Below are 17,938 nucleotides of genomic sequence, written 5' to 3' on the forward strand. Positions count from 1 at the left end.
AAACATTTAAAAACATCAATACACACTGTACCTATGTCCACGGTACTGCTCATGTCTATAGGCGACGGTTACCACTTTCCATCAGGTGGGCCGTCGGCTTGTTTGCCATTCTAAGTTGCATTAAAAAATATTAATTAATACAATAAATGCGGAAATTTGTAACGATGGACGGCTGGATGTTTGTAACTGTTTCATACAAACAGTATTGAACGGACTTGATAGAAATTTCATACATGGATAGGTCATATTCTAACTTAGCACATAGAACGTTTTATATACCTACTTACTAACTCACGCGAGCCAAGCCGCGGGTTACGGCTAGTATTAATATATAAAAATCCTGTATCACGATGTTCGTTCATATTGATCTCCAAAACCTCTCCGATTTTAATGATTTTTTTATTTTTATTCCGATAAATGGTGCTGCAGTTCATCGGTAATTCGACACTTCGTCGCTCCCATCTCGCGGGCTTGAACTGCCATCTGCACTCACCCCAACTCACTCACGTGTTCGGTGAAGCTGTCAAGGCCACCTGCAGCTAACAGCAAGTACAGATCGAAAACAAAAATGATCTATTGTCGTATATTTTTTTTTTATGGGTGAAAATGGTATGGTAATCCCGCCTGCGCTAACGGGATACGCTGGCGGAGCACCAGTGAAGGGTGATAGATGAGAATGAAAACAGGCCAGTTAGCCCATCATGATGAATTCATCAGGAATTAACCATGATAGTTTCCAGGGGGAACCGCGAGGAGGTTGACCTGGTTGGGTATATTGCTAGCAATGAGATTCTTAGTCTTCATTACTAACAATCGCTTTCCCCACTCTATTAACGTGTTACGTCCGTGCGAAATTGGGGCGAGTGGCTGGTATACTAATGAGCTGTTTTTTTTTCTAACCGTATTTTGCTGTTTTGAGGGTCAGATCGCCAATATATAATATGTACTGATAAAACTACATCGAGTTACACTTCCTCCTTTCCTTATCAATCATGCAGTCCGTCTTTCTGCGACCATGATTTCTGCCACCTACGAGATGTTACTAAGTACACTATCTGTAGTAAAGTTTAATTTGCATAACGCCAAGTGTAGTTTCACACGTTATCACATAGTCTCGGATCTTGAGGCTACCTCCTTATCTAATCGCAATTATTATCATTGGTCCTTGAGAACGATCTACGACGCGTGCGCATTCGCTGTCGTCGTGATGACGTGTGCCGCTTCACAGCTCTTGATTTTAAATTTTTTTTTTCATTAATAATTCTGTTAGTGATTTCATTTTTAGTGCAACACTTTAGGTGTCCAATAATTATGATGCATACGCAAAGATCTCAGGTGAATATTTTTATAATAAATCTACAAGTATGAATGTAACGTAAACAAGAAATAACGTAAAAGTCAAACAAGTTAGGTTATTTACTCGTATTATGTTATTTAAGTTACGTTATATATATATATATATATATATATATATATATATATGGGGAAATAGTGTCTGGTGTTTTTTTTTTATTTAACAATGTTGCCTGAGAAAAAAAGTAAAATATTTTTTATAATAGTATAATCCCTGTTGTTATCACAACAAATAGGCACATATAACGGCACTTAGATAAGCAACTCAGAATTTCAAATCTATTATCTGATAAATATTGCAGAGTATTTACAATTACCGCCTGGTGGCTAGTTATTATCAAATCCTATTTCTTTGTTTATTTTATTCATTCATACTTTATTGTACATAAAAATTACATATTTAATGTCTATATTAAATGAAAATGTACAACAGGCGAGCTTAACTCTGTAAGAGTTCTCCTCCAGCAAACCCTGAGTGGAAAGGAGCATTAATTATTGTACTTATAAATTATTAATTAATTATACGTGATGGTTTTAATTATTTTTTATTAATTAATTAATTATATGTGATAGTTTGTGAGAACGGATTGGTGTTTTTTTGTTTTTTTCATGTAAAAACTATAGAACGAATTTAAATAAAATCTGATACACACATACATTATGTCCTAATTTAACATATAGTATATGTACAGATTCAGCACTGTAGGACGACTCCCCACTAAATGGTGTGACGACCTCAAATGCATTGTAGGGAGTCAGTGGATGCAGGTGGCTCAAGACCATTCCTTGTGACCTATTCCTTGTGTCTATGGGGGATGACTACGTTCAGCAGTATATATATATATATATGTATATTCTTACATTTATAGGCAACCACAGAATGTTTTGTGTTTGATAAATATTAAAATGGAATTAAATTATTAAATGTCATTAAATAAATTTTATATATATAAATACTGATTCATGTAGTCTGATATATTTTAAAACCTTATGGAATCACGTTGCAAAATGTGCTCATTCAAAAGTTTTATGTGCCTAATTTCTATTCTATGGTAATTTAAAACAGTTTGACCCCAGTTTTATAGCGTTTCGTGCGAAGGTAATAAAAACTGGCGAGTGAATGTAGAAACCTTTTCACCAAATACTACATACTAATACTAGTAAAGTATCTTACCTACATACAGTCCAGCCGGAACTAAATTAGGAGTACTTAGAACTCATTTTCAAACGACTTCCAAAAAATGCTACTCAATTCGGTTGTTTTTTTTTTAATTTGTTACCTTATAACTCCATCAATTGTTTAACCAATTTGGAAATTCTTTTTTTAAATAAAAAAATATACTTTCAAATTGGTCCCAATAAATTATATTAATCATTTTAGTAGATTAGTTTTTAAATCAAATGAACTGCGGGTCTACCATGAAATGAAATTCCGAAATTTCGGACTCAATTTCGTGTTTTTGTTTATACCAAAATCGGACCAATAAGTGGAGTTTGACATTTCGTTTGTCATACATCCTATCATAAAAGTCCAAAGGAACAATATTTTAACATTTTTAATATTTCCAAACGGCATGTATTATGTAACTTTAACATCAAATTTCTGTTTCGTTTGGCTCCGAAATTTCGGAAAACATTTCATGGTAGGCCCTCTGGTTTTACCACAACTGAAGCCAGTTTTTTTTTTGTGGTACACGCCTCCAGCTGAAGACGCCAGTATATTTTTCTAGTTTTTAGAGAGTACAAAACTTTGTAAACGAGGAGTATTTATACAGAATTTGCATTAACCTGTTCGGGTGAGCATCCCATCCGAGCAGGTGTCACTTAAGGAAGTTGCTTATCGCCTGTGTTCTATGTGCAGTTCACCGCCTGTCGGTGAATGTGCGCAAGACACAGGCGATCTCATTCAATCTCAAGAAACTTCCGCCGCAGCTACGCGTACTCGACAACCCGATCGAGTGGTCTCGCACCGTCACCTACTTAGGGGTGGAAATGGATCGCCGGTTGACTTTCAGAGTGCACGCCAAATGGGTTCGGCGCCAACAGTTAACTAAGGAACAACGTTTACGGAAGTCACCGACAAATGTCCACCCCAACTACCCTGCACATAGTACGATGAGCGTTACTAGCAGAGACACTAGTACTGCGGCGAAAACCCGACGTTTTAGAATGTGCATATACAATAGGCGGCCTTATCGCTTAAAAGCAATCTCGTACAAACAATCTGGTGGTCTACCATGAAATGAAATTCCGAATTTTCGGGCTCAATTTCGTGTTTTTGTTCGTGCCGAAATCGACCCAGTAAATTAAGCTTAACATTTCGTTCATCATAAATCCTATTCTAATAGTCCAAAGGAACGATATTTTAACATTTTTAATAATTTTAAACGGCATGTATTATGTAATTTTAACATCAAATTTCGTTCCCGAAATTTCGGAAATCATTTCATGATAAGCCTACTGGACATAAACAAAAAAAAAAAATACAATAACTACTGCATCATAATAAATGCTTATTTCACAGTTTTCTTTATTTATTAATAACAAAAGTAATGTTAGAAGCACTCTCTAACAATCGACCTTTGAAATGAACAGTGACTCCCGAAGGCAGTACTTAATTATTGGGATAGCTAAAGAATTACACTTAAGAGTATTGTTGTAGCACGTAACGTTCAAAATTGTTTTTTCTCGATCTGTTTTAGAAATTGAAATATCAAGTCGTTTTACCACATTGTTTTATTGTGAACTAAAGTAACAATACGTTTTTACTAATATTTATATAATGAAATATTAGCGGCCCGTCCCGGCGTAGCACGGGTAGACATTTTTACAACATTTTACATTCTTATCTGATTCTACCTAGCTACCTATTGATGTGCCCGCCCCGACACGTCCGACGCGGACGGCCGCGTTAGCACTTTTCTATATCTGACTTTTAAACATAATATCTTTCAAATGTAATATACCTACGATTTGAAAAATTCAAAAAGTAATCTGCAGGTATTGAAATAATCTTGAATACAAAATAATTTATTTGGATAAGGATTAATAAATAGATATGAACAACATGTACAACGCGACAGCATTATTTTTCCTATTTCTATGATATTTTTTATCTTTTTTTTATACAACTTAGAATGGCAAACAAGCTGACGGCCCACCTGATAGAAAGTGGTAATTGTCGCCTATACACATGAGCAGTGCCATGGACATAACAGAGTATACTGTTTCGCCCATGATACCCCCCATGCGTTGCCATTCCTGAGGACTCAGGTGTTATTCCTCTGTACCCAGTAAATTCACGCCATATCCCACCCTTCAAACCGAAACACAGCCATGAAAACACAACTGCTTCACGGTTGAAACACGAATAGGACAGAGGTACTCAATCAATCGACTTTTGTACAAAGTCTCCCTCTAAATATGGGTGTACGATATTACTGAATGGATTTGTGTATGGACTGTGTGTTAAGATTACATAATTATATTCCTTTATTTATCTTTCTGAACAGTATACCATAATTAGTTACAACAATACCTATATATAATGAACAGGGCATTGCCTATTAATAAATGTAACATAAAAATTGTTGTGCTCTTTCAAGTTCTAACTTCATTGTAACTTGATACGTACTCCATGTATTCGTAGATATGGTTTATTTAATTTGTATTTTTGAAATTCAATATTCGTTAGCGTGAAAAAAGTTAGTTGAAAGTATTAAAAATTTTTTTATGAGTGAAAATGGTATGGTAACCCCGCCTGCGCTAACGGTATACGCTTGCGGAGCACCAGTGAAGGGTGATAGATGAGAATGAAAACAGGCCAGTTAGCCCATCATGATGAATCCATCATGATGAATTTTTCAGGGAGAACCGCGAGGTGGTCGACCTGGTTGGGTATATTGCTAGCAATAGGATTCTCAGTCTCCATTACTAACAATTCATTTCCACCCAGTATTCAAATTTAGAACTCTAGATCTTTATATACATAGATCGAGTGTCTTACATTATGCCTCTCAATAACATGAATTCAATACAAAAGTAACTGCAATCGATTGCAAAAAGATTATCAATCAAATCGGTTCAGAATGGATATAACCAAAATAATACTGTAGAATCGAGAGCCTCCTTTTCAAAGTCGTTTAAAAATAAAACGTCTTTGTTCTCAAGTTAGGTACAAATTTGTTTGCGCAAATATAAGTCATGTTTCGCAGCTTATATCTGCGCATAACAATATTATAAATATAATATGTTAGACCGTCTGCAAGTGAGAGTAACGACCCCGTCTCGAGTGCCCGATAATCAAACTCTCGTGTATTTATTTTGTAATTAGACAATGTTTACGCTCAAATAGTGAACAGAGTTGGAAGTACGCATTTGACAAAGTGCTACGTTTAACTTTTATTTCGACAATGTGACACATTTGTACTTTAAAGGTACATGCAGGGCCGAATTAAGGCATGGCCGGCATGTCGGGACCCCTAGACAATGCTTACAAATAATTCAATATATAAAATTCTCGTGTCGCGGTGTTTTTTTTTTTAGCATGTAATTATCTTAGGTTTATTGGCACACGACAAATAATTAAAACAATATTTATTTTTATTCATAGTCTGTTTGATACCAAACTCCTCCGAAACGGTTTTACCGATTTTTATGAAATTTTGTGTGCATATTGGGTAGGTCTGAGAATCGGCCAACATCTATTTTTCATACCCCTCAATGATAAGGGTGATCTACCCCTATATATTTTTTTAACATTTTTTTTTTTTATTCTATTATAATTTTGCATTAAAAATACATACAAATACAAATTTTCACGCTTTTACGATCAACTTCTGTTCTTTAATCGCGACTTTTATATGTCACAATAGGGTTGCAAGATGGCAATCGAATATAATAATTGTAGTAGGATAAATTTTCATGTATAGTTCTCGAAATAATGTATATGGTAAAACAACGTTTACCGAGTCAGCTAATAATGTTATATTATTACTTCCTGTTTCAGAACTGCGCTATTGTTGATAGAGCCCTTGCCACTCACTATGATTTTCAACGAGTCTTTTCACTTCTTGATACGACACGACAACAATTTTTCCTTGATCTATCTGATGTAACTATGCCTTGGTCTTTCCTTTCCTCGCCTTCCTTCTTCTTGCTTTCAATTATAATGTTTATATATTCGTTGTATCGTATCAAATGTCCTAACATTTTGTCTTTTCTGACTTCAATAGGTCTATTATATTATTTTACATATAATAACTTTAAACGTGTTACGAAATATATTGAAATATGACAATGTAATATAAAAAGAAAACAAAGTGATAATATTTTCATTCATAGTTTATTAAATATAAATTTTAACAAATAAATTTCACTTAACTAATGCTCCTTTCCATTCATGGTTTGCTAGAAGAGAACTCTGACAGAGTTAAGCTCGCCTGTTGTTACATCTTTATGCAAAATAAAATATTATATAACAATGTAATTTTTGTGTACAATAAAGTATTAGTAAATAAATAAATGAATTTAAAGAAATTTTGTCGAAAAAAAAAGTTTTATCTGGGCGCGGGGCCCCTTGCGGGGACACCTAGGAGGTCGCCTACATTGCCTGGTGAATAATCCGGCCCTGGCTACACGCCGAGATTAGAATGCGCTCTTTGTGTTTTGAGAGTTGTGCGGGTAATCAAGTGTTTGTATTCGTCACCTTTGTAGTTTGGTTTTACATAACAAATACACTGACAGTATGCGGCTACCGAAGCCTAACCCACTCCTGTAATAAAAATAATTTGGGTCATGACTCATGATACCTCTTAAATGTTCACTCAATTTGCACAGTGGTAAATACGTAGCTTTACGTAAATAAGTTCCCTGTTTTGATTCCCATTTGGATCAATTTAGGAATCGAACTTTTTTGAATTACTTTGGTTTGATTGTTCTTGGCTATGCCGCCAGTGGTACTTTGCTTGGATGCTCATAATACAAGGTCCTAGCTTCAGATCAGGCTATTAATGTGATTGTGTGGTACTTATCTATAATAATACATGAGGGAAGGGATTGTTAGTAATGAGGAGGTTAGTCCCCATTGCTATAAATATACCCTATCAGGGTGACCTCCACGCGGTGCCCCCTGGAAACCATCGTGACTAATTTATCTAATGATGGGCTAAATGACTTGCCTTTTCTTCTTCACCAATCATCCCTCATTGGTGGCCGACCAGTGTATACCGATAGCGCAGGTGGTGACCCCACCATTCCATTATCATCCAGTAAAAAAAATATTAATTTATTCATTAAAATAGTTATAACATTATGACAGTAAAAACCAAATCAATGTTATAACCCTAATGCTTACATACAGGGGGGAAAGGGATTGTTAGTAATGGAGAATTGCTAGCAATATACCCAACCAGGTCGATCTCCTCGCGGTTCCCCCTGGAAACTATCATGGTTAATTCTTGATGAATTCATCATGATGGGCTAACTGGCCTGTTTTCATTCTCATCTATCAGCCTTCACTAGTGCTTCGCCAGCGTATCCCGTTAGCGCAGGCGGGGTTACCATACCATTTTCATCTATAAAAAAAATGCTTACATACAAAATTATATTACTGGTATTTAATCCGACTCCAGATATATCAGAGCCGCTTCTAATGCCAGGCAGGCTATTGCTATAAACATTTAGAGAGACTTTGTACAAAAGTCGTTTGCTTAGGCGCTTCTGTGCCATTCGTGTTTCTATCGTGTAGCAGTTGTGTTTGCATGGCTGTGTTTCGGTTTGAAGGGTGGAATATGGCAGTGAATTTACTGGGTACAGAGTAATAACAGCCAGCTCAGGAATGGCAACGCATGGGGAGTATCATGGGCGAAACAGTATACTCTGTTATGTCCATGGTACTGCTCATGTGTATAGGCGACGGTTACCGCTTTCCATCAGGTGGGCCGTCAGCTTGTTTGCTATTCTAAATTGTATAAAAAAACATCAATGTTCTTGTAATATTATTTAGTATGTAGATCTGTAACTGTTACTGTACTGCCACAGACTTTCGCAGAGCGGTAACAAATTACGCACAAATGCATTTTGAATGTTTATTTTTTATGGCATAATTGCATTTATTTTTTATCACTATTATTATTTTTCCGTTATTGTATCGTATTTATAATGTTCCATTTATTAATTTTTGGTGAGTGCATTGATAAATCTGTAAACCTTGCAAAAAATACGTAATATATTATGAATAAATAAATAAACTATTCCGATTGATGGAACTTAAAGTAAAAATAAGCAAGTCTTGTTGAAAATATAACAGAAACATTCTAAATTAAATTAGTTATAAATCAATTGATTTTTCATTACTACCATTGGACACCAGCAGTTTGTTTTATGGTTGTGTCAATTATTCGTTTGTTTGTTTATTTATTCATTAATTAATTAAATAATTTGTTTATTCATTAAGATCTAGTGACATAAACTGTACAAGCTGCGGTTTAAACCATACCTTTTTTCCAATTGGATGATAATGAAATAGTAACCCCGCCTGCTGTAACGATATACGCTGGCGATGCACCAGTGAGGGATGATTGATGAGAATGAAAAGGCAGGTCAGAAAGCCCATCGTGATGAATTCTCTTGGAACAGAATAGAATGATTTCCAGGGGGAACCGAGAAGAGGTCGACCTGTATTGCTAGCGACGGGGCTACTAATCCCCATTATTAACAATCCCTTCTCCTCCCAAATCAAAACTTAGAAGGTAAACTGCTTGGAGTCGCGAGTACCTACGCTGATGATTTTGTACAGATTCCGAGGGGGGGGGGGGAGGGAATTGTTAGTAATACGGACTACCAGTCTTATTTCTAGCAAAATACCCTGTCAGGTCGACCTCCATGTGGTCCCCATTGAAAACCATCGTGCTGAATTCCAGATATATACATCACGATAGGCTAATTTTCATTTCGTGTTTCAACCGTGAAGCAGTTGTGTTTGCATGGCTGTGTTTCGGTTTGAAGGGTGGGATATGGCGTGAATTTACTGGGTACGGAGGAATAACACCTGAGTCCTCAGGAATGGCAACGCATGGGGGGTATCATGGGTGAAACAGTATACTCTGTTATGTCCATGGTACTGCTCATGTCTATAGGCGACGGTTATCACTTTCCATGAGGTGGGCCGTCAGCTTGTTTGCCATTCTAAGTTGTATAAAAAAAAGTTACTATAGTATGATAGTAGATATATATGATAGTGGCATATCTAGGTATATGTAGGTAGTTAATTATAAAATGTTTACAGTGACGTGGGCGCACGCGCATCGCATCTGTGTTGCATTTGCTGCAACCTTGCGAATGCACCGCGTGTAACTGGGACGATTCGCTTATACTCGTAGTGCGATGTGATACTTCTAGATCTAAAAGTAAATAATGGTACTCCATTTCAGTACGATGTGTTAGTATTATTATTTATTTATTCATTCTTTATTGATCACATATAAAAAAAAAATGTCTGGTACAAAAGGTGGACTTAATACTATATAGCATTCTCTCCCAGTCAACCTTTGGCAAAACAGAAACTTAATTATAATAACATAATTATACTTTATTACTCACACTACAATTTGGTCCATTTTGTTAGTAACAGTTTTCTTACAAACTATGTTAGTAAAAAATAAAAGCAAATTAATTAAAGCAGTTCACTCAGATGTGAGCCAGCCGACTAAACAGCATCTGAATGAAATGTCCAATTATAGGCGAGTTATATTTATCGCCTATTACTTTTAGAATGCTGTTGGTGCTTGTCCTAACCCTGTGTAGCAATGATGCAGTTCTCTTTCTCCTTATAGCATAGTAATCATCTACGCGAGATTGAGCAAACATGCTAGAAGCGCTACAAAAGCGAGGTAGCCCCAACAGCACTCTAAAACTATTATAATTATGCGGTTATAAAAAATTGAAAATTGTCGCAAATAAATATTAACACGTACGTATCAATATATGGCGACGACTGCTGCAAATACCTTGGACTACCTTTCGAATTAACGTTCCCATTCTGGACGAACTGAAAATCAGAGAGAGATTTTTTTTTTATGCGTGAAAATGGTATGGTTACCCCCTCTGCGCTATCGGTATACACTGGCGGGGCACCAGTGAGCGGTGATAGGTGAGGATGAAGCAGGTCAGTTAGCCCATCGTGACGAAATCAACAAGAACTGTTCACGACGGTTTCCAGGGGGAACCACGTGGAGGTCGACCTAATAGGTTATTGCTAGCAATGGAGCTGTCAAACTCCATTGCTAACAATCCCATTCCCCCCTCCATACAAGTTTAGCGGTAGTAATTGGAATTTACACTTATGGAGGGAATAGTGACTGTTAGTAATGGGGTTTAAAAGTCCCATTGGTAGCTATATACCCTGTATATATATATATATTTATACAACTTAGAATGGCAAACAAGCTGACGGCCCACCTGATAGAAAGTGGTAACCGTCGCCTATAGACATGAGCAGTACCATGGACATAACAGTACACACACATACTGTTTCGCCCATGCGTTGCCATAGCAGTAGTAGTAGATATAAAAAAAAAAAAAAACAATAAATTAAGCTACAATATTATTCAAGAACTAGCGGCCCGTCCCGGCGTCGCACGGGTGGACATTTTTAACATTTCCCTTCACTGCTCTGCTCCTATTGATCGTAGCGTGATGAAAAGTATACTACGAGTATAACCTGCCCACGAGTATGAAGAATAACTACCAAGTTTCGTTAAAATCCGTCGAGTAGTTTTTGTTTCTATAACGGACATACAGGCAGGCAGACAAAAATTTTACTGATTGCATTTGTGGCATCAGTATCGATCACTAATCACCCCCTGATAGTTATTTTGGAAATATATTTCTATGTACAGAATTGACCTCTCTACAGATTTATTATAAGTATAGATTTTTTTTATACAAAAGGATGGCAAACAAGCTGACGGCTCACCTGATGGAAAGTGGTAACCGTCACTTATAGACATGAGCAGTACCATGGACATAACAGAATATACTGTTTCGCCCATGATACCCCCATGTGTTGCCATTCCTGAGGACTCAGGTGTTATTTCTCCGTACCCAGTAAATTCACACAGTATAAAAAACTACTTAGTAAATTAAAAAATATAGAAAATAGTATGGAACTGCCAATAATACGTATCAACGATCACTATTAAATAAAACGGAATCAAATATTTCCAAATATACGATGCACTGGAATCAAGAATCAACAATTTGTGGTAGAGCACATCTTTAAAACGGTTTCAGTTAACATTAACTCACCATTTATTCGACCTTTCTCTGTTATTAACATATTTATAAAGGTTATCCGGGACTGGGGAAGGTTGAACGAGTACCTAATACTCGAAAAATAATTATATACAGTAAACCGGACGTTATGTTATGTACCTTATTGGTCAGACGCTGGTACTGGATGACACACTTTTATATGAAGTGTCACGTATCAAAAAACAGTCGACAGTTTACTAGCCCATATTTTTTTTTACTACTGTATTTAAATTTCTTGTCTATGTCTACAAGTCTGAAAGTAATCTTACTAACATTATAATAATAAAATTGTAGCATCTTAAAAGATTCAAATAAGATTTCTGTATTAATTAATACAGGTCTTATTTTAATTCTCGTCGATCTCCAAAATTTGTTTTCGTCTATGTTGACCTCTGGGAAACTGATTTTGACCCCGCGGGGTCGATATCGACCACTTTGAGAATCCTTGGTTTATATTATGATAAAAATTATCAAGTAGGTATTAAAATTTTTAAAAGCAAAGCAAACGTTTAAAAAAAAACATATGTTAGGCAATTTTTTTGCGTGTACGCCATGTCACGCGATATCTTTATCAATTCTGAATAGATTTTGTTGATACTTTTTCATCAAAAAAATTAAAATATATATACATAATGGTACAAAAGATAGTTTTATTGTTAGGGCAATTTCTTAAAGGAGAACAAATTGGAGTGGGTAGGTGGCGCAAAAGTGAATTAATAACTTGTTCAAAATGGCATTATCCCTTAACCTATTACTGGAATATTCTAGATATTTTCTAACCGTTAATTTTTTTTCTGTTTCAGGTAAATATAATTTTGGACTCCACTCTTAGTAAGTAGAATAAATAATAAAATGTACCTTTAAGAGTTACGCCTACAACATCAATAAAGTACGGCTCATGTCTAACCATATATAAAATTGTGATAAAACTGAAAGAAAACGACCCGTGTGTTGCTATGAAGAATAATTCTTATTGTGATATTGTTAAAGTACATTTTGTGATGTCAGTCAACTCGTTTCCTTGCTATCTGCTATAGATAAAATAGTAAAGGGCTATTCTATAATTAACATTACATATCTATTTTATTTATTTATTCTCTATTGCGCCATCATACTTTAAGTAGTACACATACATACTATATATATATATATATATATATATATATATATATATATATATATATATATATATATATATATATATACATGCATTGTGTTGATTATAGGTCTGCTTGACATAGCGACTACGTCGCATGGAAATGAGGATATTAGAAATTTCGTGAAATACCCAAAAATATTTTTTTTGATGGGTGAAAATGGCATGGTAATGGCCTGCGCTAACGGGATACGCTGGCGGAGCACCGGTGAAGGGTGACAGATGAGAATGAAAACAGGCCAGTTAGCCCGTCATGATGAATTCATCAGGAATTAACCATGATAGTTTCCAGTGAGAACCGCGAGGAGGTCGACCCGGTTGGGTATATTGCTAGCAATAGAATTCTCAGTCTCTATTACTAACAATCCCTTTCTCCCATACCCAAAAATATTATAAAATCACCGAAAAAATGTAACTAAACACCGGCCAATGATGAAGCTGTGAAGATGGTATTTTGATCACTTGGATCATTTGCTAGGAATTTGCCAAAATGGTTTCCGAGAAAGATCGCGAGGAGCGCTTTACAGGGTGCACTGTTAGCGCTGGGGCCTAGCGCTCCCGTTACTAACAATCCCTCTGCAACAATGTAAACGCAAACTGAAACGATAATTTACTAACCACAAATCAAGCCGTTATCGGCGTGTACTTATTTACGCCTTGTTTAATTAATGACAAATGACCAGATAGTGTAATGTAAACAGTCACTCGTGCTCCGTTTACTAATATCCATAATTTGGCCATAATAATAGTAATTTAGGTCTACACGTGGATCAAATGACATTTTTCCTTGATGAAGTTGTTTGAAATACAGTTGCACGACCAGTGCCAGCGCAAGTGATTTATTTATACGATTCTTACTGCCCACTTCTATGCCTCATTAGTGCGAAGACGAGATGAGTGTAAACAAAGCATTAGGACCGATTTACATTGTTCAAAGTGTGTGAACTCTACAATAGGAAAGACAGTTAGGCAAAGCGACTGGACATGTGATCATTACTGTATATTATCGATACGCGACTTAACTCATTCGACCAGGTACTAATTATTCGACTGAGCAAACCATTCGGATTATTCGAATGGTTTTCAAATTATTCGACTACAAATTTTATTTATCTAATTTCATTTATTAGTAGTTATTGATGTACGATTTGAGACGAACATAGCCGAATCGATCTTTTCGTTAATAGGCAAGAGTGTTGCCAATGTAAATGTTATAAAAATGACCAATTATCGATAGTAGTCATTAAAGTAAAAGAAAATAAACTGGTAGCAAAAATTACAAAATTGCGACGAAATGAATGTAGATGATAGAAAATTTATGTTTTTTTTTTTTGGGTGTCGCTTGTTATCATCGACGTAGTGATATAGTAGTAGCAGATACAGTGTAAATACTTCGTTATAATTGGTTACTAATTAGTAAAATTATTTGAATACGGAAATTAGTATATTACTAATTTGGTAGTCGGATTCGCTCATAGCTACTGTGTATTTCTACGTAAGTTTATAAGAATAAATCCTTATTATTACGGTTTTGTTAAGAGCAGGGTTACTAGATGCCAATTTTGAACGTTAAATATTTTTTTCCAAATCAATACGATTTCCGAGACTTTTATCTAATGACAACTTATATCGGTTTTTAAAAAGTTATTCTTTCTGTCTTTATTATATACCTGTACAGAGTTTACATATACTAAAACTATTATCCAAAATTTCCAACAAAATTACCCAAAAGTCTCCAAGCCCATTTGACTTTTCTCCAATAATTTCTCTGAGAACTTAATTTCTCCAAAATTTTGCGTGGAGAAAATTTTTACCGAAAATTACGAAAAATCTGGCAACACTGGTTAAATAAATGACTAACGCTGCCGCTCGACTTACATTAGTCATTTTTCAAAGCCTTGTTCACATAGTGCAAAGTAACGAGCATTAAATAAAAAAATATTCAATTTACTCGAATAAGCAAATAAAAAATTAAATCCGACTTGCAGCTCCAGAGACTACTGCATTCAAACAAACATACTCTTCCGCTTTGCTATATTAATATAGATTTTACGTTTGGCGTTTTAAAGAATTAAATAAATGTAACACAAAGTTTTCTAGTTGAAGGAATAAACAATTAGTGCCACTATCTGGTACTAACTATCGTATTGATTGGCGCAGACAAAGAACTTGCAAATGAAACAGCCGGAGTCATACAAATTATTATGGCCGACCAGAGTCCGGCAGACTATTTGGAAGTGAGTAGGTATATCGCTTATTTATTGCTACCATTAAACGATCCTATTATCAGTCGGACCGCTCCAACAAGCTAATATTGATAATATTTATTAACAAATGATATTTTAAAGTAAATAGGCCGGTACAAGTGTTTCATGATGTAAATAAAGCGCGTAATGTCTGTTTGTTACTAGTACTGACAACGCTGTCGGTATAGCAACAACTTTTCTTGTAAACTTTAATCTTAATATTAAACGACAGATGAATAAATATTTTTCTTTTTATTTTGCAAAAAAAAACCAGCTATTATCATTGTGTATTATGTGTATACGCATAGGTGGTATCGTGGGCGAAACAGTATACTCTGTCATGTCTATGGTACTGCTCATGTCTATAGGCGACGGTTACCATTTCCCATCAGGTGTGCCGTCAGCTTGTTTGCCATTCTAAGTCGTAAAGTGTAAAAACACTAATGACAAGATGTTGTATGCTTAGATTAACGATACGCGACTTTAGTAATCCAACTACTAATTATTATATTATACCACTGAGGTGGCAAACAAGCATACGGTCCACCTGATGGAAAGTGGTTACCGTAGTAATACCAGAGGTATTTATTACGCGCGCGTTGCCGACCCTGAAAAAACCTCTTTACCCCTCATTTGAAGAACCCCATGCTGTAATCTCTTGGGAAAACCTCGGCAGGGACCTCATTCCATAACCTGAGTGTTCAACTGTGTGACCTGAAACATTAGCATTATTTGAATGATTTTAAAATCACTAATGTCGTCTGTGTACTAATATGATTCGGCTATTAATTTCATTCGTTAGTAGTTGTTCGAGTCGGCACGAACATAACCAAGTTGATCTGGTCGTGGAATTCTGCTGCTGATTTCCACCACCATACAACCCGTCACAAACTAAAGTTTCATCCCAATCATCTGGACGAGTGGCGGTCTTCCACCGTGCGTTTTTCAAGGCACTTTCTTCCACGCACCACCATTCTTTGGAATCAACTTCCAGCAACAGTATTTCCGAACCGATACGACAACATAACCTTCAAGAAAAGAGTATATTCCTTTTTAAAAGGCCGGCAGCACACCTGCAACGCCGCTGGTGTTGTGGGTGATCATGGGCGGCGGTAGTCACTTACCATCAGGTGAGCCGCATGCCCGTTTGCCCCCTGTGTTGTAAAAAAAAAATCTTTTTGCGAATGGGCGAGAGTGTTGCCAATTTATATCTAGTAAAAAGTACAAATTTTCAGTAATTCTAATGAAAGTAGTAGAAATATAATTTTTAATAGACATCAAAATTAACACGGGATCAACACAAATATATACTCTATCGATTGCAAACAAAACAATTGAAATAGTTTCAGAATTGGCGACGTAATTGTGCAAAGGCACAAAAAAATACAGAAGAATTTGTTCTCAATTGTTCCGTATGTTTTGCGGGTAATGGCACTCTTTTTTCTTTTGGATAATGCTTGAATGATTGTTTTTTTTTTTTTAAAGATTAGTCACTGATTAGCTAGACATTGATTAAATACTGGCGAGGTGTTTTTTACAAATTTGTAAAGCTGTAAGTTGTTTACGCAATGCACGCTCATAATGGCAATTCAATAAAAGAATATTTGATTTGGAGAAACCAGCCAGCCAGCAATATCTTCTGCTATATCTGTCAAATTAATCTTGACGCAGTGTCTCCTAAAAACTATTGTGGTTAATTCATCACAATGGTTCAACTGAATTTAGTTTATCTCTTTGGCATGTTTTAGATAATTTTCCAGCCCTTTACAAAAGTCACATATGTACTCTCAGCTGAGAAGTTCACTCGGATCCAGAGGTGGGCATCAATCGATTCTGGGAGGGCGCAACCACTTGGCTCCTATTAAATACGCCTGCAGTTGATCCTCGCTGATATCCCACTATGTGAACCTATGATGTGTTCCTACCTAGTGAATTCACCACGATGGGCCAGTGATCTGACCATCCTGAAGATGAAGTCAACGTATACCGACAGCCATTTAATTATCATCCATTGAAAAACAAATCCTCTGCTTCCAGTCCTCTTAAGACGCACGTTTTAGTACCGTGTGCATAATTGTATAGGTACCTAAGTAGTTAAGTACACACAACCTATCGTATTTGTTATATAATGTGATTAGCACACGCGCAGACAAGCAGATCGTGCATATAATTGACAGAACTGGTCTTATTTACTACATTGTGTATTTTTATCTGTTGTAGGATTTTTTTTTTTTTATTATAAAAAATGTAATGTCACTCCCGCCTATACTAATGTTCTTTTTTTAAATTGGTAACCCTCGACTACGCTATCTCGAGAACTAGTGGCAACACCGATAGTGTATTCTGGGTTGCCATTCCATTTATTAGCCATTAAACGAAAATAGGTGAGAACAAAGTCATGTCTTTTAAAGGCGAATTCTCCAGGAATCATTGTGGTTTTCACGGGAACGATGTGGCGGTTATCTGCCCGGGTATTGCTAATAATAACGACTCCTAAAGAAACTAGAGAAATGCACAATATGTCAGTGTAAGGGACTCGAAAACTCTTTAATAAGTAACAGACCTCCCCGTCGCAAAGTTGGGCGCTATTGAACATAGGCCTTCCTAATAAGGAGTGTCCTGCCCGTAGTTGTTTGGTTTGGCAGGCGTATTGGCAACCGCAGTTTGACTATTGGTGATGTTTAAGAGAGAGAATGCTGCCTCAAGTATTAAGTTCCCTTAATCGACTTTTACTTTTACGACACTCACGGGAATGGATGGGATAGCCCTTTCTATGCTGGGACTATAAGGCAAGGAATGGGCCACCACTTAGTGGGCACGTTACTTTGCATAAATGTGATCCTGACCTCTATTCCCGGTCAGGCTAATT

General features: G+C 36.1%; 1 protein-coding gene and 1 long non-coding RNA gene across 6 annotated transcripts in view; one reads left to right on the forward strand and one right to left on the reverse strand.

Annotated features, from left to right (window-relative positions):
• Positions 1-17,938, forward strand: part of LOC113516749 (nuclear factor of activated T-cells 5) — a 156,816-nt gene that overhangs the window by 36,413 nt on the left and 102,465 nt on the right. The gene's annotated exons all lie outside the window — the stretch shown is intronic.
• Positions 9,645-15,775, reverse strand: LOC128202262 (uncharacterized). The gene is made up of 3 exons (XR_008253686.1): positions 15,696-15,775; positions 10,329-10,402; positions 9,645-9,755 (listed from the first exon to the last, which is right to left on the reverse strand). It is a non-coding gene; the product is annotated as an uncharacterized LOC128202262 (long non-coding RNA).

Source organism: Galleria mellonella, unplaced genomic scaffold (assembly GCF_026898425.1).
Source record: "Galleria mellonella isolate WM207_F2 unplaced genomic scaffold, CSIRO_AGI_GalMel_v1 utg83, whole genome shotgun sequence".
NCBI lineage: Eukaryota > Metazoa > Arthropoda > Insecta > Lepidoptera > Pyralidae > Galleria > Galleria mellonella.